The 27,446-nt window shown below is 31.5% G+C and overlaps 1 protein-coding gene across 6 annotated transcripts in view; it reads right to left on the minus strand.

Annotated features, from left to right (window-relative positions):
• Positions 1–27,446, minus strand: part of NFAT (NFAT nuclear factor) — an 88,391-nt gene that overhangs the window by 32,697 nt on the left and 28,248 nt on the right. For 2 of the 6 annotated variants that reach the window (XM_070110407.1, XM_014238949.3), the window contains exon 1: positions 5,022–5,685. The exons of 1 other annotated variant lie outside the window; for it this stretch is intronic. The gene's annotated coding sequence lies outside the window, so the exon portion shown is untranslated. Of the gene's footprint in view, positions 1–4,469; positions 4,943–5,021; positions 5,687–27,446 lie in introns of those variants that run through there. 3 more of the 6 variants (XM_036368952.2, XM_036368954.2, XM_036368951.2) reach the window with 3 other exon arrangements.

Here is a 27,446-nt window from a genome sequence, read left to right on the forward strand (position 1 = left end):
AAATTGCAACAAAAAAAAAATTGAAAAAAAATTTAAAAACAAAAAAAAATTGAAAAAATATTTAAAAAAATAAATTGAAATCGTTACGACTTTACGAAATTTTGCATTTGCCACATCGTATTTCCATATATGCATTTAAATACGTCGTGTTTAAAGTAAGAAAATTCCTACTTAGTAAATTTGGAAAACAAAAAAATAAAATAAATAGTAGTAAAAACCAAATAAAGTCAAAACAAAAAAACGCTAGCCTCGGCTGCACCAGGGTTGCGAGTTTTTAAGTAAATAAAATAAAAAATTTATTTTTATTTTTTAATCCCGATGTTGGAATTAAAAATTAGATTTTCATTTTTTAATCCAAGATGTTTGAGATTAAAAATTTAAAATATTACTTTTTGATTTGAATGAACTAGAAAAAATGTTAATTCTAAACCATATTATTTTTTATAAATCTTAATTATATGCTTAAGATTGAAATTTTTATTTTTTATTTTTCAATTCGGTAGTTGGGATTAAATGTGTTTAAATAAAATTAAAAATAAATTTTTAATTAAAATTAAAACTTAATTAAAAAATTAAAAAAAATTGTTAATGCGGTTTGTGGGATTACATTTTTTTTTTGTTACCCGGTATGTGGGATAAACATTTTATTTTTTTTTTTCAATTCGGAATTAAAATTTGTTTAGTTTTTGATCGCGCATTTGTGATAACAAAATAAAAAATATTTCAAATGTTAATTAAATTGTTTTTTTTAATGCATTATTTGCAACCCTGGGCTGCACCGAAGCTGTAATACACTTTACAGGTGCATTTCTTATAGCATACAAGAGTATACAAGTTTTTAATTTTTTTTTTTTTGATCGGTCAGTTTGTATAAGAGCTATATGTTATAGTCTTCCGAACTGAACAATTTCTTCGGATATCGTAGCGCTGTCTTAAGCAATACTCTTCGCCAAACTCCTTGAATATATCCTATCAAATATAAAATTCTTCTATATGCCAACTTGATTTTGATCGGTCCGTTGGTATGAGAAAAGTATGTGCGCAAACTTTCAGACCGATATATCACAAACTAAGTGGCTACTTAGCGCATACTCGTATACAGACCGACGGCTAAATCGACTCAGCTCGTCATGCTGATCAATTATATACCTATGTAACATATATTTTTTATAAAGTCTCCGACACTTCCTTCTGGGTGTTACAAACTTCCTGCCAAACTTAATACACTTTATTCAGGGTATAAAAATACTGTTATTTCGAAGCGTACATTGCAAAGTGATTTCAGTACATTTTTTGCCGCGTTTTTGCTCAACATTTTTTGACTCAATTTTTTTTTTTACAATTTCTTATCAAACTGTCCTGTTTTAAAATCTCGTCTTATTTGCGGTTTCCATATATCTTATTTTAATTCATTTACATATTTTTTGTGTAATGTTTGTCGCGCTGATTTTCTCTCATTCTGCTATTGGCACAGCGCCTCAGCCGGCTAATCGCTGCACTTCTACGCACACAAATACGAAAACGCACGTATTATATGGCATGTTTGTTGTAGGCATTTATCTGACTGCTTTTGAGTTAATCATTCTACATTTATATATACGTACCTACGTACAGATATTGCAATTTAAAGGATGTTAACCTTGGCTACACAGCACAACATATTCCGTTGCGTTTTGCGCGCGAGCGCCCTTTCGAATAACTGAAATCCCTTCACTGTCTCATTGCTGGGTATTACATTTAGTTTTTTTTTTTTGTTTTTTCGAATATATATTTTTCTGAAACCTGCTTAACAGTATTTCGTGTGGTTTTATTACATGCAATCTTGGCAATTGTGAAAGTGGCAAAACCTTGATGCCATATTTTTAATACTTCCTACTATATCCACAGTTCGACGACCGCAATCGTTTAGAACTTACTAAAACACTTGTAGTTATTTGTGACTTGTCACAACTGTGCCCGGAGAGTTCTAAGTTCAAGGACACTACAACAATCGAAACATACAACAAAAATTAAATTACTTTGGAATTAAATTGGAGTACCTAAGAAGTTGAGCAAGCTCTAGTGGGTACATCTACTTAAGGAATTAATACAAGCCATAAAGTGTCGCGCGCATAAAGATAAGTGCTTTGATAAAATTATTTTTTAAAAGGAACCAACAAGCTTTTGATTTATTAGCTGATCTGTAAATCGCTTGCCGGGTCTTTTTGCAATGAGTAATGATAAATCTTTATTACGAGGTTATTTTTTCTGCTTAGTTTTAGCTGTAGTTAAACTAGCCACCCTGTAAAGTCCTTAGTCAAAAACAAAACTTTGAAAAAATGGTTTACTAAGCCAGCTCAATCGTCAGAAATCATGTTTGGGTCAAGGAATATATTTTTACGACATTTACCTACTGGATTCAAATATATTTGCTCTCTTTGTACCGACAATAAAATATAATAATTAAGGTAAAAAATTGTGGGTTTAAAGACATTTTTTGCTTGAGTGTAATAAAAATCAAGATGAAGTAGAAATGGACACATTTTCTAAAAAACTATTTTAGGAAAATTTTCTATAAAATCAAAATAGATTTAAAAAAATATAGTTTACCGCTCAATATTACCAAGCCGACACCGAGCAACCGGCTTAATATATATGCAACTACATGAATACATAGATCTTAACAAGAAAAAACGTTAACTTCGTTTGCACCGAAGCTATAATACCCATCACAAATACAAAGGCTCCCTACAAGAACTTAATTCCGCTCGTTTGGTTTGTATGGCAGCTATATGATATAGTGATCTGATCTGAACAATTTCGGAGAATACATTGTTGTCTTGAAAAATAACTCGTGCCTAATTTCGTGAAGAGACCTCGTCAAATAAAAAAGCTTTCCATGTAAGCTCTTTATTCCGATCGTTCAGTTAATATGGCAATTATATGCTACAGTCATCCGATCTATACAATTTCTTCGGAGATTGGATTATTGCCTTATATAATAATTCATGCCAAATTTCCTGAAGATACCTCGTCAAATTAAAGAGTTTTTCATACAACTACTTGATTCCGATTGTTCAATTTGTATGGCAGCTATATGCTATAGTGGTCCGATATCGGCCGTTCCGGCAAATGAGCAGCTTCTTAGTGAGAAAAAGATAGTTGCAAAATTTCATATCGATGTCTTAAAAACTGAGGGACTAGTTTGTATATATACAGACAGACGGCTCATACGGTTTCCGACGGTTCCTTCGGGTGTTACAAACTTCGTGGCAAACTTAATATACCCTGTTCAGGGTATAAAAAGTTACTCAAAATCGACGAGAAAGTATGTTGTCAATTAATATTTTTTTTTAATTTTGAATTCAACGATCAGAAGTTAAATTACATTTTATTTAGCGTCTGTAAATACACATACATATATACATACACATGTATTTCTATAAGAATAAGCTGTTACTGAGCCTAAATATAAACAGGAATTTTGCTCTATTTATAAAACATATTTTTTTCCCCTTCACTTGGCTTACCGTTAAACGGAACGAAATCGGAAACTGGCTTAAAACATTTATTTACTTTTAGAATGAAAACGGTTTATAGAGTCGGATTGTATAAATAATATTCAAATACAAGCCGGAAACACCTGTGGTTATGCAACTATAATTTCGCTCGCATTATAAACATTATTTTTTATATACGTACATATATAAGTAGTGACATTTTTTAGTACAAAAATTTAGCGCTTGTTTATTACAATTTCACCTGTGCGCAAAACTTGTGTAAATATTTAGAATGGAATGCTTTGCTCAGTTGTTGAGAATGGGCGATAATTGATTTTTTTAATAAAAACAAAATATTTTTCATTTCTTTTTCTATTCCTTTTTTGCATTTCATTTTTTTTTTTGTTTTATAAATAAAAATTATTTTTGATTAACTATAAAAAAAAAACCTTTAGTTTTATAAATTACTATTTTTTTTTATAAATTACTACTTTGTTTTATAAATTCAACAATTTTTTTAAAATTATTTTATATATCTGGCTGCAATAATTTTTTAAAAACTTGTATGTATAATTTTAAACACACATATTATTTGTATTTATTTATTTGCATATAATTTAATATGGAGATTTTTATAATAAAATGATTTTCTTAGCTATTGGGAATGGGCGATAATTGGTTTTGTTTTTATAAAAAAAATATATTTTTTCATTTCTTGTTTATATTTTTTATATTTTTTTTACAAACTTGTTGTTTGTTTTATAAATGTTTTATATTGATTCAAAATTTTTAATTTCATTATTTTATGTGTATTTTTTTATACAAGCTCGTTTAGGTAAACGCTCATATTAGTTTTATATTTTATTTGCATATAATACAATATATAATTTTTTTATACTAGAATATTTTTTTTTTCATGCTGTTTGACAACTTTAATAACTAATTATTAATAAATAAATTTTTTTTTTTTATAAAATTTTTTCTTTTCACCTAAATTTCAATAAATATAATTTTTTGTGTGCTCACGTTCAACATATTTTTTTTCAACACTTTTTCAGTTAAAGAACCACTGTCATTTTCGTTATTATTTTTTCAAAACTGTTTTTCACACAAAAAATTTTCGCAGTACACTTTATGCACTTGCCCACATTATATTCTTTAAAGTGATATTGTAACTCTGTGCGATCGCGATTTTCGCAAACGATTGCTTGCATTTAATTCTATACCGAGCATTTTATACCGATCAAATGCGTTTTTGTAGAAATTATGTTTTTGTTGTGGCGCTTTTTCTGCGTTAGTGTAAACAAAACTAAATAGTAACAATAAAAAGGCTACCACCAGCACACGCACATTATGATATTTATGTATGCAAGTATGTATGCATATATTGTATGTAAGTCAGCACCATCTCTGGTTGGTATTACATACACACATTCATATGAACATATGTTACGAGGCTCACAATTCAAATCAAAATGAGCATTTATTATGTATGCATATTTCTATATGTATGTATGTATTTTTGCATGTTTTGATTAATACCCTGCTCTGCCGCTGCTACTGCTGGCCGTTCGCCTCCTTTTGCGACGTTTCCAATTTATGAAAGAACTTTTGGCGCAACGATTTTTCAGCTTTTTAAGCACAATTTTGACTGTCGGCGGTGACAGTTTTGCGACGGCTTTTTGCGAAATTTGATTGAAAACTGTCAATTTTCTCTTAACACGATACTTGTATCATTTCATTTCAGCAAGCAAATGCTAGATTTCTAGCGTAGCACAACGAATGAGGACGAGGGCAAGTCTGACGGACCACCGACGATAGGCTGCTGTTAGTCGCTGCATAAGCATTACACGATGATACGAAGATGATAAGATAAAGTTCTTAAATAGATGTCAAAACAATATACAATGTCTATATATGTATGTGTAAGTATGTATCGTAGTTAGTTGGCGAATGAGCGCGAATTTGCGAATTATTGAAACCGAGCACTGACGAGTGTCTTTTCTTCACTACACACAACAATACTTTGCAAATCTAATTTCACACAATTCCACAATTAGCTGTTTTATTTTATATCATATTTAATTGTAACTCGATGTTATCTCGCCCGCTTGCAAGCTCTGCGTCCGATCGCTTACGTTGAGATCGATGAACTGAAATGAAAATCGTGAATTTCTGAAAAGCCAGCAGAACCTGCCCGATAGCTTTCGCGTTCGTAAACTCGCAAAGCGGACAAATCACTAGTGTGCTGAGTTGTATAAAGCGGCAAGCAGCGAGCGGCGTTGAATTATAAAAATACAAGTAGCAGCGGCAAGGCAAGTGAACGCACTGATAAAGTCAATGTAAAACAAGTAAGGAAGGGCTAAGTTCGGGTGTAACCGAACATTTTATGCTCTTGCAACGGTCAAAGCAGGGAAAATACCTTCAGGTGTTGGGAAAACATTCATTATTCGATGAAATTGTAAATGGATGACAATCAAATTTGGTGCTTTATTAAGTTATATTATAGGTTATAGACTCACTTAGCTTTAGTACTATATTTTACTTGCCGTCAGCTAAAATTGTATTAAAATCATCTTCAAATGCAATATATGGGGTATAAACTCAACTGAAGAAGCTAAATTTAATATAAATAAGTTGATGTGAACACGTCAACCAAAGTACCGCAATTAATTATTTTAGGGATATAAGGTTTGGACCAATGTCTAGGCCCATTTTATTCATAATCCCACACATTTTTAAGAAGACCTTTTCATTTAATTTTTTTAAAGTTGACATTGCTGAGGTATACTTGAGATCATATTTTCAAGCAATTTTATAAATATACAACTCACACATTGAACATGTTCGGCGGTATAAGGTTTGAAAAAATAACGAAAATCAATATATAATATGTAGTATTTGGGAGTGGGGGTAATTCATAGACTAAATTCACATAAAGAATAAAATAAACCACACAATTTGACTTATTTTAAGCACAAAAATACACTCTTATTAAGACAATACGCTCTCTCTCGTTATTGTTGTGATAACTGTTATATTGGCTGATATATGCGATATAAAGTCACCCGGAAGTTCGAAAATCATTATATTAGGTATATGGGGGCTAACGGAAATATTGAGCCTATTCAACCCATTTTTGACACTTAGGCATACTATCATCAGGAAAGCATTCTCTCCGAATTTCAATTAGATATCTCACACATTGGCCGATATTTTCGGTAAAAAGTCAACTATGGGTCCTGGGGCTCACATATTCGGTACCTAGGGGCTTCAACAGTTTTGGTTCGATTCGGACAATTTTTAGTCACAAGGTGAGACACTTCAAAGGCACTATTCGTGCAAAGTTTTATCTCGTTACATTGATTGGTGCTTTATTTTTATTGTGGAATGTGAAAGAATCAGATGGAATTTAAAATTGTGTCATATGAGCAGTAGACATGGTTGTAGTACGATTTTTCCGCACTGTGACATATGAATCTAAGAGCAATCATATGTACCGAATTTGATTGAAATAGCTCGAGCAGGTCCCGAGACATGTGATTTCACCACGCCCATTGTCCGATTTTGACACTAGCTCCTATAATACCCTCCGGCATTTAGTTATTGGTTTATCGCACTTTTAGTAATTTTTAATAAAACCATTATATGGGTACCTATTTTCAGATTATCGTAAAAAGCCTGGTAAATATTTGTTGTGTGTAAATTTGGGTAATATAGCTTTATTCGTTTGGCAGATATATACAATAAACTTATTAGGGGGCGGGGTCACGCCCACTTTTCAAGTTTTTCAAACCAAAGGTATCCCTCCGAAGTGTGATTCGTTGTGCCCAATTTTTTTCGATTAATGGCGCTTTATGGGCGTGGCATGCCCATCTACGGACTCGTCTTTACTTTTTTGCCAAGTTTTGTACCAATTTTCCAATATATGTATCTTCAGAGATATCGGACTGATAGTCACTCGGAATTCAACTCGTCCTAACATCCTGATCGATTAAATATATATATATATTTAACCCCATATCAATCTCGATTAGTTTTAGGTGATACAAACAACCGTTAGGTGAACAAAACTATTATACTCTATAGCAGCATGTTGCGAGAGTATAAAAACGACGCTGTTTCTCACTTGCCGCTAACATGGTAAATACACACAGACAAATTTACATACACTGGGTATGAAAAGTGTGAGTATAGTGGTCACTTATACATCAGTGACTACAAAATATAGTAAAATTTATTTTACGTGGCTCAAAATTATTAAACAAAGATTATTTAAAAATTACTTGGTTCTACTTTAGGCATAAAAAATACTAAATATATAAAATATAAATTAAAAACAGAAAATGATTAAAATATTAACAATAGTAAAAAATATAAAAATTAAATAAATTTATAATAAAAAAAACAATTGAAATAAAAAAATATATTAATTACAAAAATAAATAAATGAAAAAAGTAAAAAAATGAAGAAAAAAAATAATAATAAAATTACTTACATTTCGACATGATGCTTTTTTATAGTTTTAACCAAATCAGTAGGACAAAATCTTTGCTCAAAATGAATGAAAAATTCAGAATAAAATAAAATTCGTTATATCAGTGGAGACTATATTAAGAGGCACCCTATTAAAAAAAATTATTTTTAAAAAATAACATACTAAAATTTTAAATGATATCTGTAATAGTTTTTGAATTACAGCTTTATAATGAGAAGCCACTCAAGAGCTTTTAAACACGTTTTTCTCAAAACTACATATTTCAAATTTACTTGAGTGATTACTCGGAGACAAATGATGCACTCACTATCAACTTTTGGAAGGACAAACGACCAAAATGTTGGGTAAAATTCAACTTTTTTTTAAACGCCGCCGTCAATGTACTGACAATATTTTCTAGTAAAAATTTTTGTTTTAAGATTCATTCACGGATAATGTTGGAATTGTTGCAGCTTTTTAGCGCCGTCGGAAATTGCGTCTAACTTGTTAAATACTTAATTATTTACTTAAAAAATTTATTGCGTGTTCTTAAAATATGTATTTTAAAACAATTGAGAGTAGCTTCTCTCTGCCACACTAGGTGTACAAATTAATTTAAACACGAAATAAAGTTAACTTCGATTGCACCGAAGCTATAATACCAATTATAAATACAAAATCTTCCTTACAAGAACTTGATTCTGATTGTTCAGTTTGTATGACAGCTACATGCTATAGTGGTCTGATAACGGCGGTTCTGACATATGAGCAGCTCTTTGGGGGGAAACGGACATGTAAATTTTCGTATATATATAAACAGACGGACATGGGTAAATCAACTACATTACATATGTATATACATATGTACATATATTTTATAAGGTCACCGACGTTTCCTTCCGCGTGTTACAAACTTCGTGGCAAACTTAATATACTCTGTTCAGGGTATAAAAATTGATATTAATAAAAATTTTAGATACATACAAATATATTCAGTTCTACAATCTAACATTTCTCTAAATTTCCATACACATACTTCGCCAACACACTGTATGTTATAATAGTGTTAGATTGCTAAAGATATTTCACGCTCCAAATCAAATGTTGACGATGGTATTGAAAGAAAAAAATTTAAATTATTCGTCAAATATGTTGAGAGGCCAAAACACTTGATAACTTGGCGTCACAACTAGTTTAATTGACCGAAATGAACGAATAAATTAAATAACAGCAATCACGACGGGTACTGGTTTCGAATGTAAACTTTTCGTTGCATGCACTGCTCAACAAACATAGCATGCATACATATGTGTATGTGTACAGAAGTACAAACAAAAATATGAGAATATGTAGACACACCTGTTATTGTTAGCTACACACATATGTACGTAAACATATGTCCGACGTATTGAAGAGTGTCTACACAAGAGCACACATTTAGTTTAGACTATAAAGTTTGGAGCGCATAGAATGCGAAAGAGAAGAGAGTTAAGCCAAAAAATAGTAGAGCACAGACAACTTTAGCTAGTGTATGAAGAAGAAAAAGTAAATAATTTTTTAATAACGGTAAGCTTTCATTATAGTGTTAAGCATCTTGACAAATTTGAACCAAAACTAGAACATAATTGCCAGATTGCGCGCATTATCTAACAAATATCTAATAACATACTTAACAAATTTGCTGACGGCGTTGACATATGTATATATGTATTTCATAAACATTCAAGCGTCGCAAACACACACACACCCCGATGCATGTCAAGCAATTTGACGTATTGTACACACACATATGTATGTATGTACATATCAACGCGCAGAAAGATCATTCATTTTGTTTTAATCGCGGCAAAATGACGCACGATCGCGTGCCAAATTCACGTTTGTGTACAGATTTGACAATAACAAAACACACACAGCTCCATATAAACGAGCACGACACGGCGCAATGATCGGCATCCTTCAACCGTGAATATACAAGTATGTACATACATATGTAAATACAATTTGAACAGAAAACGTTTAGCTGACCAATAGGAATGCAGCTAACATTGTAGGGCGATACGAGACTTACATAGATACGAGGAAGTAGACACACACACCCACACACACGGGCACAACAAATTAGCGTATGACGATTTTGGTATGAAAATTTCGGCAAAACCCGTATTTTTGTGTTACTCCCTCCGCTAGGTGTGTGTGCGTTTTGGCTATTGAGCAAAACGGAGACGTTTAATTTTGATTGGCCAGTTAGCGCACAACGTACTCATATGTACGCATATTACGGTTTTATGAGTACACTCATGTATGGGCAGTGGTTGCGAATGTAGCTGTGGTGTCTTCAAAAAGCGTAAGCACAATCGTAAATATAACATTTATCATTGCTATTGTATTCGGGCATCTCTCGGGACACTCATACATAAACATGAACACATTTTACAATGGCCTTAAAAAGGCGGCAAAATGGAGTGAATGGTGTAAAAAGGCGCGTTCCAGAGTAAATACACTTTATTTATAAGAGTGCCATTTTGAAGATGATGTTGTTGTATGAGGATAACAGGAATTCTTTTTAAGATTTTAAAAATATTTGAAATTAAATATAATTGCTGATGTGATTGTATTAAAGTATTACTTAAAAAAATTTAAATTTGTCACGTGATTTGAAAACTTTGTCTTGCGATTATTTAAAAAATGTGAAACTTTCGACACCCTGTAAACATAGATTTTTTTAACTTATTTGTTTCCGAAATTATACTTATTGAGGAAAATTCCTCGCCCCAAAAGGAATTCTGTAACATTATTTGTTGAAATGGTTCCGAACAAACAGCAACAAATAATTTGGAAAAAAAAGTAAATTAGTTGGTTGCCAAAAATTGAAAATTTCAAAATTTTAGTCAACTAAACTTTTAAGACACGTATATATAGGCACTGCAATATTCATATAAAAAACTATATTTTACAATTTATTAATTTCTTTTAAAGAGATTTTATATGATGAATAAGGTTGACACCTGTTTACCATTTTCTATTACAACAAAAATACATGAAATATTACAATACAGCATAAAACAAGGTACGAACAGGTTTAGAAAAAACTTCTGCTGTCCTTTTTTTGGAGGAAAGTTGTCACCTGTTTCATATGAATTTTTTGCTCTATTAAATGAGAAAAATATATTAAATATAAAGTTAGTTTTTGTGAAGGGTTTGCCAACTGTTTCGAGGAAAAAAATTAATTCATATGAATTATTGAAACAAAATTAAATAGTATAGAATTGGTGTAAAATAAAATACATTTTAAAGATATTTATCAGGAAATATATTATGTAACTAGGAATATTCTCCATAGACTCAACATTTTGTGTATGACATTTAAATTAGCACAAACCAAATATAGAGTGTTTTAATCTAAATACTGAATACAACAATTTTTTAATGTAAAAAAACTCATTCGTAAAATGTCTTTGATACTTTCTCTCACTCTTCGTTGAATTCAATGCTTCGAACATAACCAGAATTTTCACTTCTGTATCGCGTAGCAGACATTTTATTTTTTCTTAATAAACAATAATTCCGTTTATTAAATGCGAATACAAATATACTGACAAAGAAGACAATAATATAAGACTAGCAAAAACAAACAAACAAAAAATTGACAATGGCACCGAAATAGCAACAGTTTGTGAAGCCACATAAATACCACAAATCCGCATCTGGACAGGCAATTAACGATTGCTAAAAATCTTTATTGCAAGCAATATTGCCAATGCAGACTGCATATTGCTAATGTTTAGCAATTGATATATAAATACATTTTATGTCATATACAGCAAGCAATGAACTGTCATTTTGGTGGTTTGACAGAGCTGTCATAAAATATAAAATATTTTTTTTTCCAAAAAATTATTTATTTATTGTATTTAAAAATGTAAATTTCCACTTTTTTCATTCTCCACATACATTTTTGTCATCCTTATAAAATTTTTATGATATAATATATTTATGATAGCAAATGCCCACACAAGAACATTGCCAACCTCAATGGCAATGTATAATATTTGACAAGTTGGTTAGCAATGTACATTGCCTGTGGAGATGCGGCGTAATAATTTGCAAATTTATTTTTCTAGACAGCGCGCAGACATTTGTTTATCTATAAATATTCATGAGCACAAACACATATACATACACATGTGTTTATCTTAGTACAGGCAAATCAGTGCTGATAAAATGCAAATGTTAAAATGTAAGTGGACAAAATTTGGTTTGGTTTAACAAAAATATTTAAATATTCTCAATCGAAGTGAAACGAGAATTAATAAAAAAAAATAATAACGATGAATTTGTTTTATAGTTTTTATACTCTCGCAACATGTTGCTACAGAGTATAATAGTTTTGTTCACCTAACGGTTGTTTGTATCACCTAAAACTAATCGAGTTAGATATAGGGTTATATATACCTATATAAATGATCAGGATGAAGAGACGAGTTGAAATCCGGGTGACTGTCTGTCCGTCCGTCCGTCCGTGCAAGCTGTAACTTGAGTAAAAAATGAGATATCTTTATGATTTATCTTGGTACACATGTTTCTTTGTACCATAAGACGGTTGGTATTGCAGATGGGCGTAATCGGACCACTGCCACACCCACAAAACGCCATTAATCAAAAACAAATAAATTGCCATAACTAAGCTCCGCAACAAGATACAAGACTCTTTTTTGGTATACAGGATCACATTAGGGAGGGGCAAATGCAGTTAAATTTTTTTAAAAAGTGGGCTTGGTCCCGCTTCATAATAGATTCAATGTGCATATCACCTAAACCGCTAAAGCTATAACAACAAAGTTCGCTGAGAACACCTCTAGCGACAGTGTGAAAATGGGTGAAATCGCGTGACGGCCACTCCCCATATAACGGTACTGTTAAAAACTACTAAAAGCGCGAACTTCTCTAGGATGGTATGATATGACTTTTTTAGGAATCACGTTCAAAATTAGTCAGTGGGCGTGGCACCGTCCACTTTTAGGTGACAACCCCTATCTTGGGATCTGCTTTACCGATTTCATCCAAATTCGGTACATAACATTCTTCTCGTATTTCTATGTTATAGTGATAATATAACACCATTTTAAATTTTTTCCCTTTCCACTATGCAAATCAAGCAACAATGCTTGTATCGGGGTAAAAATTTGTGTGAATAATCCGTTTAAAGTGTGTCACTTTGTGACCAAAAATTGTCTAAATAACTGAGGCAACAGTTCCTACTTCTAATTATTAAAATATATAAAGAAATCTTAAACGATTTTACCATTTGACTTTGCGAGAGTATAAAATGTACGGTTACATCCGAACTTAACCCTACCATACTTGTTTATTAAGATATTAATTTGAAATTAACTTTTTATCGTCCAGGTATCATAAACGAAGACGCGCTCCGCTTCCAAAGTCAGCATCTTTGACTTAAACAGACTACCATTCCATGGAACTTGCATAAATTGAATTGCAAAAATATAAAAAGGAAGACTCAAGGTTTTTAAATGTTAAACTGGTAAGTTTTTGCCTGAAAATCTGTGATGGATCGGGCGAAGAACGAATTGCGAGTGGTCACGTGACAACCTGGTTAGCCTTTGTTTGCTGCTTAATTAAGCTTTGGAAACACCGCATTGAGCTAGATCAGGCTACTAAGTCTAAGTGTCATAAATTTTTTACATCCACATGTCAAAATTTTGTTTGTTTTATCTTCAATAGCGATTTTTACACTCAACATGTGCATAATTACATGCGAACATATTATAATATTTGTAGTTGAAATATTGACAAAATACTATTATTTACACACATAAGTATGTATGTATGTATGTATGTACATACAAACATTTGTGCAACCATGCAAATTGCCATATAAGCCAGAATAAGAAATAGTAAAAAAACATTAAATTTCTGCTAGAATGAGGCAAATATGGAAAATTCCGAAACAAATGAAACATCGTATAAATAATTACGAATCAACTTCGAAGGCGACGAAAATCACCAAGTGGAAAGGTCATAAAAAGGAATTAACAGTTGTTTTTGCGCTTTCCTTTTTATATTTTTACGCTATTTATTTCTTATTTTTTAGTTTTTTTTTTTGTTTCTACTCGAGATCTACACACATAATTGCAGTAGAATTTATTTCTAAATATGAGAGTACAATAAACCGTGCTAACAGGAGCAGGCCATAACCTTGAACCAGTTACGGCCCCAAACCGCTGCATCATATTTATGCATTATTAATTACCCACGGGCGACAGGGATGGCAAAGCGACAACAGCCGGGTAACGGCGGCTCTGGCGTAGGGTATAATATAATACATTCATAAACAGAAACAAAACAGATATTGTTGTAATAACACAACAGTTGTAATCCGTCACAAAAAATGTTATAAATTATACATAACTGATTTCGCTAAGCACTCGTCGCAGCTAGAGAGAGCGCACGGGGCACGAATAGTGCGGCGAATACAACAAATTTAATTACGGGCGCGCTTACGCAAAGGCGATAGCCGTGCAAAAAACACGATAAATTATTTTTATTTAATTGGAAGTTTACACCCGGCGCATAGATAGTAGCTTACTCACGTCTAAATGGTGAATATGATGATAATGAGGTGGAATCGCGCCAAATGATCATTAATGTCCGCAACGCCGAAGCAGCAGCGTCGAGTGATTTGTAATCATATAAGATTGTTGTGATTTTTATTATTAACTTTTATAATTGTTGACAAAATTAACGAGTTATTTATGATGTAAAATTGCACAATGTGTATGTAGTTAATTTATTTGGTATTAATATTGCTAAATCGCTAATTTTTAAGTACATAAATAAGTTTCAATGCGCAGGAGTACACAAATAAATTTATTGAGTCTATTATTCTAACGGAAATATTTTACCATTAGAGTGGTTGATATACTTTCTTAGTTTTATAGTAGCAATAATCACTACATAAATAATTTTAGGGGGACAGTCATTTAATAGAAAACCTTTGTGGTCCCGGTTCGTTGCAGAGAACGTTGAGCTCCAGCGTCAAATTAAATGTTGCTACTCTACTGGGAGCTGAATTGTATTATATTATGTGATACCACCACATGTGTCTAAATATGTACCAGACTAACAGAAAAAATCTACGTTTTTACATAATTTAATATAAATATTTGTTATCGGCTTCAAAATGGGCGCCTTTTGAGTCTTACCAACGCTTAATTAAATTTTTCAAACACTTGTTATACATAAGCATCGGCTGGGATGGCTTTCAGTGCTTTCAGCGAATTTTGGAAAGGTTAATTCATCCAAAAACACACATAATATATTTTGTATTTAAACTCTCTTTATTAAAAAAAATGGTACATTAAAGTATAACATTCAAAAAATGTTGTATAAAATTTTCACGTAGAAATATTTAAAAAATACGACAATAGCGGCAATTATTCGAACGAGTCTCGGAAAAAAGTAGGATTGCGGTGCCCCGGTACGCCGAGAGAGCTTTGCGAAATCAATATTTTTTACATTTACGGAATTTTTTTTAAGAAAAAAACTCGAAAAAATCGGCTAATTTGCTATACTAAAATATAGATTATTGACAAATTTGAAAATAACACTCCGGCATTATCACGTAAATTATGTACTGAAATATTGTTCAAAATTTACAAAGAATCGGTGTAAAGTTTCGAACATTAAAAAAAAAATGATGTAAAACGTTAATAAGACATGTAGGGTATAAAAATACTCGTAACTTCGTCAATTTTAATTTTCAGTAAATAAATAATGTCTATGTGCATATTGTAATATAAACTGGCGGCAACGTCGGCAATCTTCAAAATCATCTTTTTCAAATCGAATAGTAATTCTAGATACTTGTGTTATCTGAATCTACATAAAAAACGTGCTGCTAATTTATTATACACAAGCCTTGCTAGTAAATTGTGTGTATTTTTAATTTTACATCAGTTTTTGAAAAATGGCGTATTTGTAAAAAAAAGGTCTAATTTTTGATACAAGAAATTAGTGGTCAAATTCTAAAAAAAAAAATGTTGTAATAATAACAAACAAAATCCAAACGCTTCAACACGTCAGCGGTTTGGACAGGAAACTTTGTTTCACTATTCAAGGATTTTAATAATATTTTAGGATCTAACTTTGAGCCAAAAAGATTTTAGGCTTTTTGAAAACCCAAGACTGGCCTGAGCTCTTAATTACGAAAAATTCGAGCTTCGTGAGCACCCTTCGTATAAAAGGTTATAAGAAGATCATCATCATCATGACTTGAATTTATATATTGCAATTCTCACAACAGCCGGTTCTACGATACCAGAATTGACTCGGATTTTTTTCGACCAAGGAATGCTATTTCACCGATCTAACGCTGTTTGGATTCGTAAGTATTACTTATGTATCTTTCCACCGCTTAAGTACCGAACCCATTTAAATAACAAAAATTTTTGGGGTTACTACTCAGATAGAATGACTTCAGCAGCTCTCCTAAGTACCCAATTCGCCTAAGTACCCCAAAATGATGGAACTTTCCGTGAGGTATTTAAGCGAGTTTTAGTGTTTTCTGATTCATTTGAAAAAGCAATGAATTTAGATAGAATAAAAAGTGTGTTTTCCAGCTCTGGTTATTAAGTAACAACATTTAAAGACAAACCACTAGGCGAAAAGTTGGTATACCTACATACAAATGTATGTTTGTGTGAATTCTATGACCTTATGTAATATGTATGAGATCAAAGAATACGCTCTTTATTTTCTAAACTTCGATAAAGAATTGGATGTGTGCTGAAGAACTTTTTAGGAGCCTCGATGTATTTTGCATTTTCATTTAGATTCTTTTCACAATTTCATGTTTAGTACTAACGTAACCTAATCTACAATATATTGAAACTTAAGACGCTGAATCCAAAACTTCAACATTCTTCCTGCTTTCTTCCCATTTTTATCATATTTTCATATCTTTATGAAATTGGAACGCGGTGCATAGCAGACAGATTGCAGGTTCTTGGGCTCAGTATCTACCTATCGGGTCGGTAATCGAGTATCTGGTTATAATCTGTGGAGTGTGGCTCGGGTATAATATAATTTAGTACAGTATAAACTGACTATTTTAGTACAATAGGTATCTATAAATTTTCCTAAAGTAGGCTGATGTGACAGGCAAAATAATAGGTGCTTGTTCAAGAGTATTGGTCAACAATAACAAAAACCGAGAATTAATCCGTCCCTTTTTAAGTGCTATGAACAAATCACGACATATGTATGTATGTATGCATATGTATTAATGTATGCGTGTTTGTACGTGTATCTCTTTAATGTCAGCATGAAAGCTCAAAAATTATTTTCATTATAAATTTAGTGTAATCCAAGCATACCAGAAAAACACCTCGAGTGCCAATTAATGTGTCACGACTGTGATGCTGTATCTGACGGTGGAGAAAAGACAGCACCCAGAACACCAACAACAACATAAACAAATAAGAAAACTCCAATTTGCCGTTGAGTTGTATTACAAATACATACAAACACATTTTTTAATTAAGGTTAATACAACTACAGTAACATTTTAAGCGTAGCGCATAATTTAATATTACATACATATATATTTTTGACTAAAATTATATTAACGTATGAACTCAAAGCACAAGGAAGAAGCATATAATTTTTAAATATTTTATATCGGGTTAAGATACAATTTTTTAATACGCGGATTCTTGTAGAACATGACATTTCCCAAAAAAATTTACTTCAGGGCATTTTTATACCCTGAGCAGGTTATATTAAGTTTACCACGATGTTTGTAACACACAAAAGGATACGTCAGAGATCCAATGAAGTGTATATATAAATGATCAGCGTTACGAGCTGCGTCCATTTAACTATATTCGGTCTGTCTGTATATACGCGAGCTAGTCCCTCAATTTTTGAGATATCGTCCTGAAATTTCGCACACGTTCTTTTCCCACCAAGAAGCTGCTCCTTTGTTGGAACTGCCATTATCGATTTTTTTATACCCTTTTATGCTATAAAAAATGCACCTGTGATGGCCATTGTAGCTCGGCTCAGCCGTGGTTAACGTTTTTTCCTGTTTTATTTTTCAATTCAAAAATTCGAAAATTTTTTTCTCAGTAAATACGTCCATCTTAAGCCATAAATTCGATAGATTATTTTTTAGCTTACGCTAAACCATAGATATGTACATATGTATATATAAATATTATATAATACTTTAGGCTAAAGACAATACATATTAACCATATTAACCCTACAAAAATCCGACTGATTTTAATGCATTCAGAGTCGTTAAAACATGAAAAATAATAATTATCGAAGCAAATTAAAAGAAAAATCGTCGTAAAAACGGCAAAGAATACAAAATTCGTCAACATCATACATATGTATGTATATGGAACGCAATTCACATGAAAGCTTAAGAAATAAAACCAAAATACATTCGTATTCAAAAATTGGGCAGTAGGAATGTTAATTTTCATATTACCGGTAAAATTAAATTTGCGTAAATGTTATTGCCAACATAATATTATGACCGTACCGGCAACTACATTCAACACTGACACAACAACTTAGTTTCTTTTTTATACCCTGAACAGGGTATATGTATTTAGTTTGCCACCAAGTTTATAACACCCAGAAGAAAACAAATTGGAGACCCTATAAAGTATATACATAAATGATCAGCATGATGAAATAAGTTGATTTAGCCATGTTCGTCCGTTTGTCGGTCCGTCTGTATATACGCGAACTAGTCTCTTAGTTTTTGAGATTTCGATCTTAAATTTAGCATATAACCTTTTCTCACCAAGAAGCTATTCATTTATCGGAATGGTCTACATCGGATCACTATAGCATATAGCTGCCATACAAATTAATCAATCGGAATCAAGTGCTCATCATCGAAAACTTTTTCATTTAGCATGAATGATTATTTAAGGCAATAATCCAATCTCCGCAGAAATTGTATAGATCGGATGACTATAGCATATAATTGCCATATTAACTGAACGATCGGAATAAAGTGCTTACATGGAAAACTTTTTTATTTACGAGATATCTTCACGAAATTTGGAATGCATCATTATCTAAGATAATAATGGAATCTCCGAAGAAATTGTTCAGAACGGATCACTATAGCATATTGCTGTCATACAAGCTGAATGATCGGAACAAAGTTCTTCTAAGGAACCTTTTGTATTTGTGAAGGGTATTATAGCGTGCAACCGAAGTTAACGTTTTAACTTGTTTTTTTTCAACTTAAAAAGATAAATTTGCAAAGTGATTGTTAGCGACCCTGTAGGAAATTATCACAGTTATGAAAGACAGCTTCTCATAGGAAATCATTGAAGCTACGAAAAGCACTTTCACCGATAACTGCAAACTCATCGCACGACAAAATAGTTTATGAAAAATGCAACACTTAAAACTTGGTAAATTTTTATTTTCGAAATTTAATTATTCAGTATTTTTTTTTTCTGAATTTTTGAAAAAAATAGATTTTTGAATAATTCAATCTACTATTTTAATTTATCTATTTTTTATATTTTTCTACTTGTATATAAGTTTTTGTATTTTCGAAAGCGTCTTTTCTCTGTAATAAAATTTGTATGCCTTTCCTACTGGCAATACAAAGAAAAATTGTTTTAGATAGCTTAACCGATTTCGCGAATTTTGCTTTTATCTCACATATACATACTTGTACATGTATATGTCCACAAAGGTATATGAATTTACGAATGATTTAAATAAAATGAAAACAGCAGAAAATTGGCACCGGTACGACACTGAACCAAGTGATAAATAGTAAACAAAGAAGACGAATAAAGAAGAATAATGAATTCATTTCTGCACAATCGTCTGGCAGCGAACACTAAATTATCTATATTTACATATTGGCATACTTAAAATCAAATATAAAAGCAGTAATGTGACTTGAAATATTTATTTTGCTGATTTTAACTAGTTTTGTATTGATATTTCTGCTTGCTGAGTTTTTATGATTCTATTAGTTTGGTGAAATTTATTTGAAATGCAATTTTCACAAAAAAAGTGAACGGTTTTGTATAGAATTTACAATTATTCGCAAATCGTGTTGATTTTCAAAGCATTTTTCCTTTTATTTTGGACTAAACGCTGTGTTATATTGGATTTGATGATCGACTTGGCTTGGAGGCGATTTTGGTTTGAATTTCATATGGAGCGTTTTCCAGGTTAAAAAAAAATATAGACGGAGACTTAATTTTGCTTAACAATATAAGACCACTAAGATGACCTCGGTCTAGAATTTAATTAACGATCCATCGACAACCCCACATTAACTGAGTAATATGTGTCAATTGAGCGAGAGTGAGTGAAACAATATTCAAATTAAAATACAGTGAGTTAAATAAAACACTCCACTATTGTGATTCGCGTGCTGGAAGAATCTTGCTACAACACAACCAATTTTCTTTACATTTGTAACCTAAACAAAATGTATTCTAAGGAGGAAATGTAAGAAACTGTCTTGACATATTTTAAATTTTTTCTTTGTTTCATTGCTATAAGCAAATATCTAAAACGGAATTATAACCGAGTGGTAGCGTTCGCTTGTAGCTAAGTTACGAAAATTGCGATAAGCATCAGCTTGTATTTTTCAAAATCAACAGCTGAATCACAAATTCGTATTCAAAAATTACAGTTACGCAAATGGAAACATCTGAAGTTCCAAAAAGGTGTTCTTAGGTATGAAATCAGACCTATAGCGCTCTTTTCAACAAAACAAAAATTCATATTAAAAATTTCGTGTTGTAAAACCACTGTACAGTGCTTGATCACGCTTGTACGTACATTTGTTGTTTATATTTGTAAAGCACAGCGTACTGATTGATATCAATGAGTTGAAATTCAAACCAAATCGATGTCAAATAAATAACACTTTATCAATAAATATGAAATAAGGTATATTTTTCGAATTTGTGAAATTGAATCGGTATTAACCAGTGGAATTCGGGATGAAAAGGTACTGTTAGCCTTAAAAAAAAATTAATAAAAAATTTTATTACCTTGATAATGATTCGGATTTTGAACTACGAAAGCTTTAGCGATCTGTGAAATACTTAAAAACTTTGAGCGCTTTTGCTACTTGTTATATGTTTTATGTGAACTTCACGTGATTAATAAGTTTCCAGCGAAAGGTTTTTACGCACTTAACTTAAATATATATTCAATTCAAATTTCACTATAATAAAACGGAATAAAATTAAATTTTTGAGATTAGACATTAAAACCTCATACGACCTTGAGCTCAGGAATATGTTGCATTGGCTGTCTGCTTTTGACCCCGTGATGCTCATTAAGCCGTCGAGACACTTCGTGCCTATAATCTCAATTAGACATGAAAACAAATTAAATTATTAAGACAAAATAATTAGTGTACAAGACATTTAATAATTGGAATTATCGGTAAATTAATGGCAATCACTCTATACTTTGAACACGTTTTTTGCAGTAAATTAAATTTTTGAGAGCTACTGTTCAAAATTTGGCGAATCGAACAAGCAACTGGTATAAATCAAATACCCGATGGTATTTTATTTCAAGATCGATTTTAGATCCAAAGGTATTTAAATAATTTCGTGGCAGCGTTCAAGATCTGATGTAAATATTTTGTCAAGAGAGTAATTGAGCTCAAACAAAGCAAGCAGAGAAGTCGGTTATTATATAAAAGCGGTCCCTTTAATTCGAGAGCCACTCCTCTATGGCATGTGGAACGACAAACCATTTATGAAATGGAAAGTATACATATTATTTAGTTTTCAAACCGAAACTTTTAGATACATATGTTAGAAAAAGTTTAAACATAAATTAAGCCAATTTGGTAAAAATATTTACGATATTAATAACTATTTTAACAAGAGGTAATGCTTTCATAGTTTTTTTAACTTAAAAGCTATTCGTATTTTATTAATCCTCCACAAAATTCATAATCCTTCCGTCTTTCTGCCAAGCTGTGATTAACACGCGAATTTACTGTTGTCATGAAGGCGAAGATAAGCGTTGGCGGCATTATTTATAAATGTATTATACTACTTATTTTTTGTTATATTTAGGTGTGCATGTATGGCGAATAATATTATTTTGTAATAGTATTGTAATACTTTTCGCCTCAATTTTATTGCTATTTTTTGCAAAAGTATGTGAGGATGGTTGTAAACTAGCGCATACAAGTTTTTACCAGTACAAAGCAGAATTAGTGCGATTCGGAATGCGCATTAGGGTGTGCACAACAAGTTATTTTTATTTATTAACATATTTATGATTGCTATACAAAAATTGTTTTTTTTGTTTTTGTGTAAACAACAGTTGTACAACCTTATATATAAAATTTTAGACACAATTGTGAATATCTCCGCCAAAGCGAATGTATGGACTTCGATAATACCTTTAAAATTTATTTTAAAAAATGTTATTAGCACTGTTGTTGTTCTATCGACAAAAAATATTAATCAAATAACATTGGAGAATACTGCCGAGTTGACAGTCCTTGGCCAGATAAAAATCTCAGACCGTTCTGATTATACATACCTAAATGTCCTGAAAAAAAAAAACAGAAAAACGATAACTTTGGTTATAATACCCTTCACAGGTGCATTTGTTATGTCATAAATAGAGTATAAGCAGATTTTCTTCTAGAATTTGACCGATCAGTTTGTATGGCAGCTATATGAACATAATTTTTTGAGATTATACTTGTAGCATTGTTTTAGACAATAATCTGTGCCAAATATCTTGATGATATATTGTCAAATAAAAAAAATTTTCATACAAAAACTTGATTTTGATCGTTCAGTTTGTATGGTAGCGATATTCTATAGTGATTCCATATCGGTGATTCCGGCATACATTTACATTAACAAATTTTTTTTTTGTTTGAACAACGCTTACCCTAATGTGTATGTTTTTGCACATACTCAGTCAGTCAGTCAACGTGAGTTCAGTTTAGATTTTCTAATCTAAATTTTTATTTTTATGTAAGCCTAAGAAAAATGGCAGTTGAAACCATTTTGTAAGAACTGAATGATGGCAGTCAAATGATTTGAAAAAAAATTAGTATTTTTTTAAATACTTGTAATAGAAACCAATATGTACAATATTATATAAAAATTTAAGAAAAAATATCAATTATTACATTATTAAATATTAATGCATATACACAGGCACATATTTTCAACATTATTTAAAAAAAGTTTTTGTGCAGAAATCTTACCAAGATCTGCAAAAATGGCAAATTTAAAATGTTGTTAAAAAAATTTAACTCGATGTCACTTAGTTCTTTGAATGTTTAAGTAACTCGTATATGGACTACCGTTTACTCTCCATTTAAAATAAGTAAATGTATATGCATATTTACGTAGGCAACTAATTTTATGACAATAATATAAAATTGTGGAATAACAAAAGTAAGCAAATAGGCAAACAACATGCAAAGTTTATTTGTTGTGCTTTGGGTGCACGTAACTAGCTTAGATTACAGTAGTCACGTGACTTACTTAACTGCAAATAAAATAAAATATTACAAGTCGTCCGAAGTCCGGTATTACAATGCATTCGGGGGCTCGTACTATTGTTAAACTAACGTACATATATGTACAATGTAAAAAAATATTATTAAAAAATGCGTGACAAAAATTTTGAGTTTTATGAAGGTGTTAGTCGAAAATTTGTTGGAAAGGGTTGCCGTTTTATGCCAATTTTATTTTTTATTTAGTCTTTTTTATGTTTTCCAATACTTTGTAAAAGTTTGCCAATACTAACAAAAGGAAAAAGTATTAGAGTTGCCACCTATTGAAAAACTGAACACAAACCTAATAAGTTTAAATGAAAAATCTGAGAAGGTTTTTAGAAAGAAATATAAATATATACATATATTTTGGAATAGAGATGCCACTTAGCGGAGAAATTAAACCTGATAAAATCACTACTAAAAACATTTATTTTTGGTCATTAAAAATGAAGCTTTGCATGTAAAGAAAATAAAATAGTGTGGAGAATAAAATATGCAAATAACTAAGCTTTACAAATCATATACATTTGGTAGAATGGTAACAAGAATTTAGTAAAAATATATATTTTTACAATAATCACTTTCCGATTTACCTGAATTATACACCTGTTACTGGGAGTAAAGCAGTTCATTATGCAATTAGATAGACATACCTGTAAAGGAAAATATAAGAAGATGTAGAAAAGATTTTGATAAATGAAGAATACTTAAGAAAAATAAAAAGTAGTTGTATTTTAATTAAATTAATTTACTCTAAAACATTAATTTAGAATTATGAGTAACTTAGGTTTGTATTATACAATATATTGGATCTATAACTATATTCGTGTGGTTTTTTTTCTTCAAAATTTGAGCGTTTATTTAAGAAAAACATGTACAATAGTGTTATTCTAATAATTTGTATCTGAGGCTAAAACATTTTCCCATCTTTCTGCCAATTTGTGGATTTCATTCCAAAAGAACTGCGCCAATTTTTGATAACCTGTTTTGATGTTAACCGTAATACAGTGAGGGCATTCTGTATCGACCGGAATAAATGGCAGTCAGAAGGTGCAAGGTCTGGGCTATAAGGTAGGTGAGAAAGAACTTTCCAGCCCCTGTTTTCCAAATAGTTTTTAAACCGACTTGCATTATGCGACTGAGAGTTGTCATTATTGTCTCGTGCATAGCCGCAACTTTCGGGCGTATTTCGGCTATCGCTCGCTTCAATGTGATGAGTTGTTGCCGGTGGCGTTTTACAATAATGGCTTCACCCGGTTTTAGAAGCTCATAATACAGCACGCCCTTCTAATCCCACCAAATACAGAACAATACCTTGGCGTCGTGGTTATTCGGCTTTGTCGTTGATTTGGCAGGTTTTACATATCATTTTTCGCGTTTAGGGTTATCATAATGGATCCATTTTTCATCACCAGTCACAATCCAATGCAAAAAAGACTTTTTGTAGCTGTTCAATGTCACTTGACTTCAATTCATAAGACACCCGATTTCCTTAACTTTGAATGTATCAAGCGCCTTTTAAACGTTTTGATATAGCGACTTGAGTGACTCTCAAAGATTCTACAAGTCTTTTTTTTTATTTGGCAACAATCTTCATAGAGTAATGCTTCCAGTTCCTCATCTTAAAATTTTTTTGGTCGATCAGGAAGTTCTTCGTTTTCCAAGCCAAATCATCACTTTCAAATCGTGCAAACCACTTTTGACACGTTCGCTCAGCTGGAGCATGTTCTTTATAAACTTTTATCAAGTTCGGAATATTTGAAAAATGGAATAACAAGAAAAAGTTATCCCATCTCGTGGCAAACCGAACTATTAGTTATAGTAGACTCAATATTATATACTTGTAAATATCGATTCGCTGCAAATCTATTTAAGTAGCAGATCTTTTTAAATGAAATTCTATATATTTATTTAAAATCCCAACTCTTTTTGAAAAAATTGTGAGTTAAGAAAACTATCTTAAATCAAATTTAAAGAGTTATGCAATAACACTTCTAGGCAGGCTATAGGCTATAAATTCAAATTCGTACCAGTTACCTACACCCGACTTTCTTGAAAAGGATCATAAGTAGACTATGTAAACTAAATTTCCAAAGAAATTAATGACATTAGTGTATCGGGTGAGTTACTACCGGAGTTTGGAATAAGAAGAAGGTAGACCTCGCTTCGCCATGGGGAAGCCCAATGATAATGAAACTAATTTTTTTTTTATAAAAACATAAAAATTATAAAAAGACTTTACGTGACCGATATATTAAATTTTTAGCCAATTCGGTATTAGAGCTATGATGTTAAGTGACTTTTTAGTTTTGGTAATAATTCAACATTGATGTTTAGATTCAATTATTTTGTCATTATATATCACGAATATAACGCATATCGGTCGCTAAATATGACTTATGGTGAAAAAAATTTACTCTGGCGCCACTTATCAGAATTTTCAACGCCAAAATCTTCAATAAGTCAATGCAATTTGATCGAAATCTAATATTTTTTTGTTTGAGAAATATATATAATAAATAAAATACTGAAATACATACGAACATATGTATGTGTGTGTGTACATATGTTTCCATTTCATTAGGCATGCGTACATAATATCGATCGTCCCGCAATCTCAAGTGCTAAAACACTGCAGAGTGACTAATAATCTAGGCCAGACAGACAATTATTAAATATTTTAATTAAACACTTATGAAATCAGTAATCTGACAAACACGCGTCAACACAAATCATGCACACAAATCTATTAGACATTTCACCAAAATAAAATGCGTGAGCAAGCACGAGCACCATAACGGTACCATCAATGATTAGAAATGATAAATTTTTGATACAGTACGATTTACATGAAAATAAGGAATACATATGTATATAGTGAGAAATTTTGAATAAATAAATTTATTATTTTTGGCATATTTCAACACTACACACATGGTCAAAATAATAAGTACATAACATATACCTATGTGGCTTAGAATGACTAATAAATTCACTTTTCACATTTCATTTCTCATACCACTTAAATAATAAAGATATTAGTAATAAAAATTGAAATAGGAACTTAAATTTCTAGCAGATAATTAATTGACTGTAAAAATGGCTGGACAAAATAATAAGTACATCGGCTATTTGTTAATGAAAAAGTTTATAAGTTTCAGTTTTATGTGCCCTATTTGATTTTTGCTTACTTTTTTCAGCAGTTCCCAGTATAACCGGCATTATTTTTAATAACTTTTGAAATTCGTTTTGGCATGCTGGAGATAAGTTTGCGACACATAACAATTGGAATCTCATACCAGGTTTTCTTTTTAAAAAAATTCCATAACTGTTTTTTTTTTGTAATGATTGCTTTTCAATTCGTTACTTCAGCTCCCTCCAAAGGTTTTCAATTAGATTCAAGCCGGGAGATTGAATTGGCCAATTTAGAGAACTCACAATATTGTTCTGGAACCAATCTTTTACCAACTTCGAAGTATGCTTAGGATCGTTATACTGCTGAAATTTCCATATTAGCGGCCATATTTTCATATAAGTGTATTGGTTCCACAAAATACCATGAAAAGCTGCCTCAGACCATTATGTTGCCGCCACCGTGTTAAACGGTCTTTTTTAATGTGAATGCAAATCTTTGCCTTTCGGACAACGAACATTCCGTCTGGCATCATTCCCGAACAAATTAAATTTTGTTTCGTCGTTCCACAAGAAATTTGACTCATTTTTTTTCCAACGAGGCTGGACCAATTTGCATGAATTTTCGCGAATTCTAATTTTATTTTAAAAGTTTTTTTGTCACAATAAAGGTATTCTTCTCGCTATGCTGCCTAGTCATTAAGATATTATGTTACCAATATCATCTGAAATGGTTCTTCAAGATATGAATGGGTCCTTTTTAGCCAGAGTAGC

This window comes from Bactrocera oleae, chromosome 5, assembly GCF_042242935.1.
Source record: "Bactrocera oleae isolate idBacOlea1 chromosome 5, idBacOlea1, whole genome shotgun sequence".
In the NCBI taxonomy this organism is placed as follows: Eukaryota; Metazoa; Arthropoda; class Insecta; order Diptera; family Tephritidae; genus Bactrocera; species Bactrocera oleae.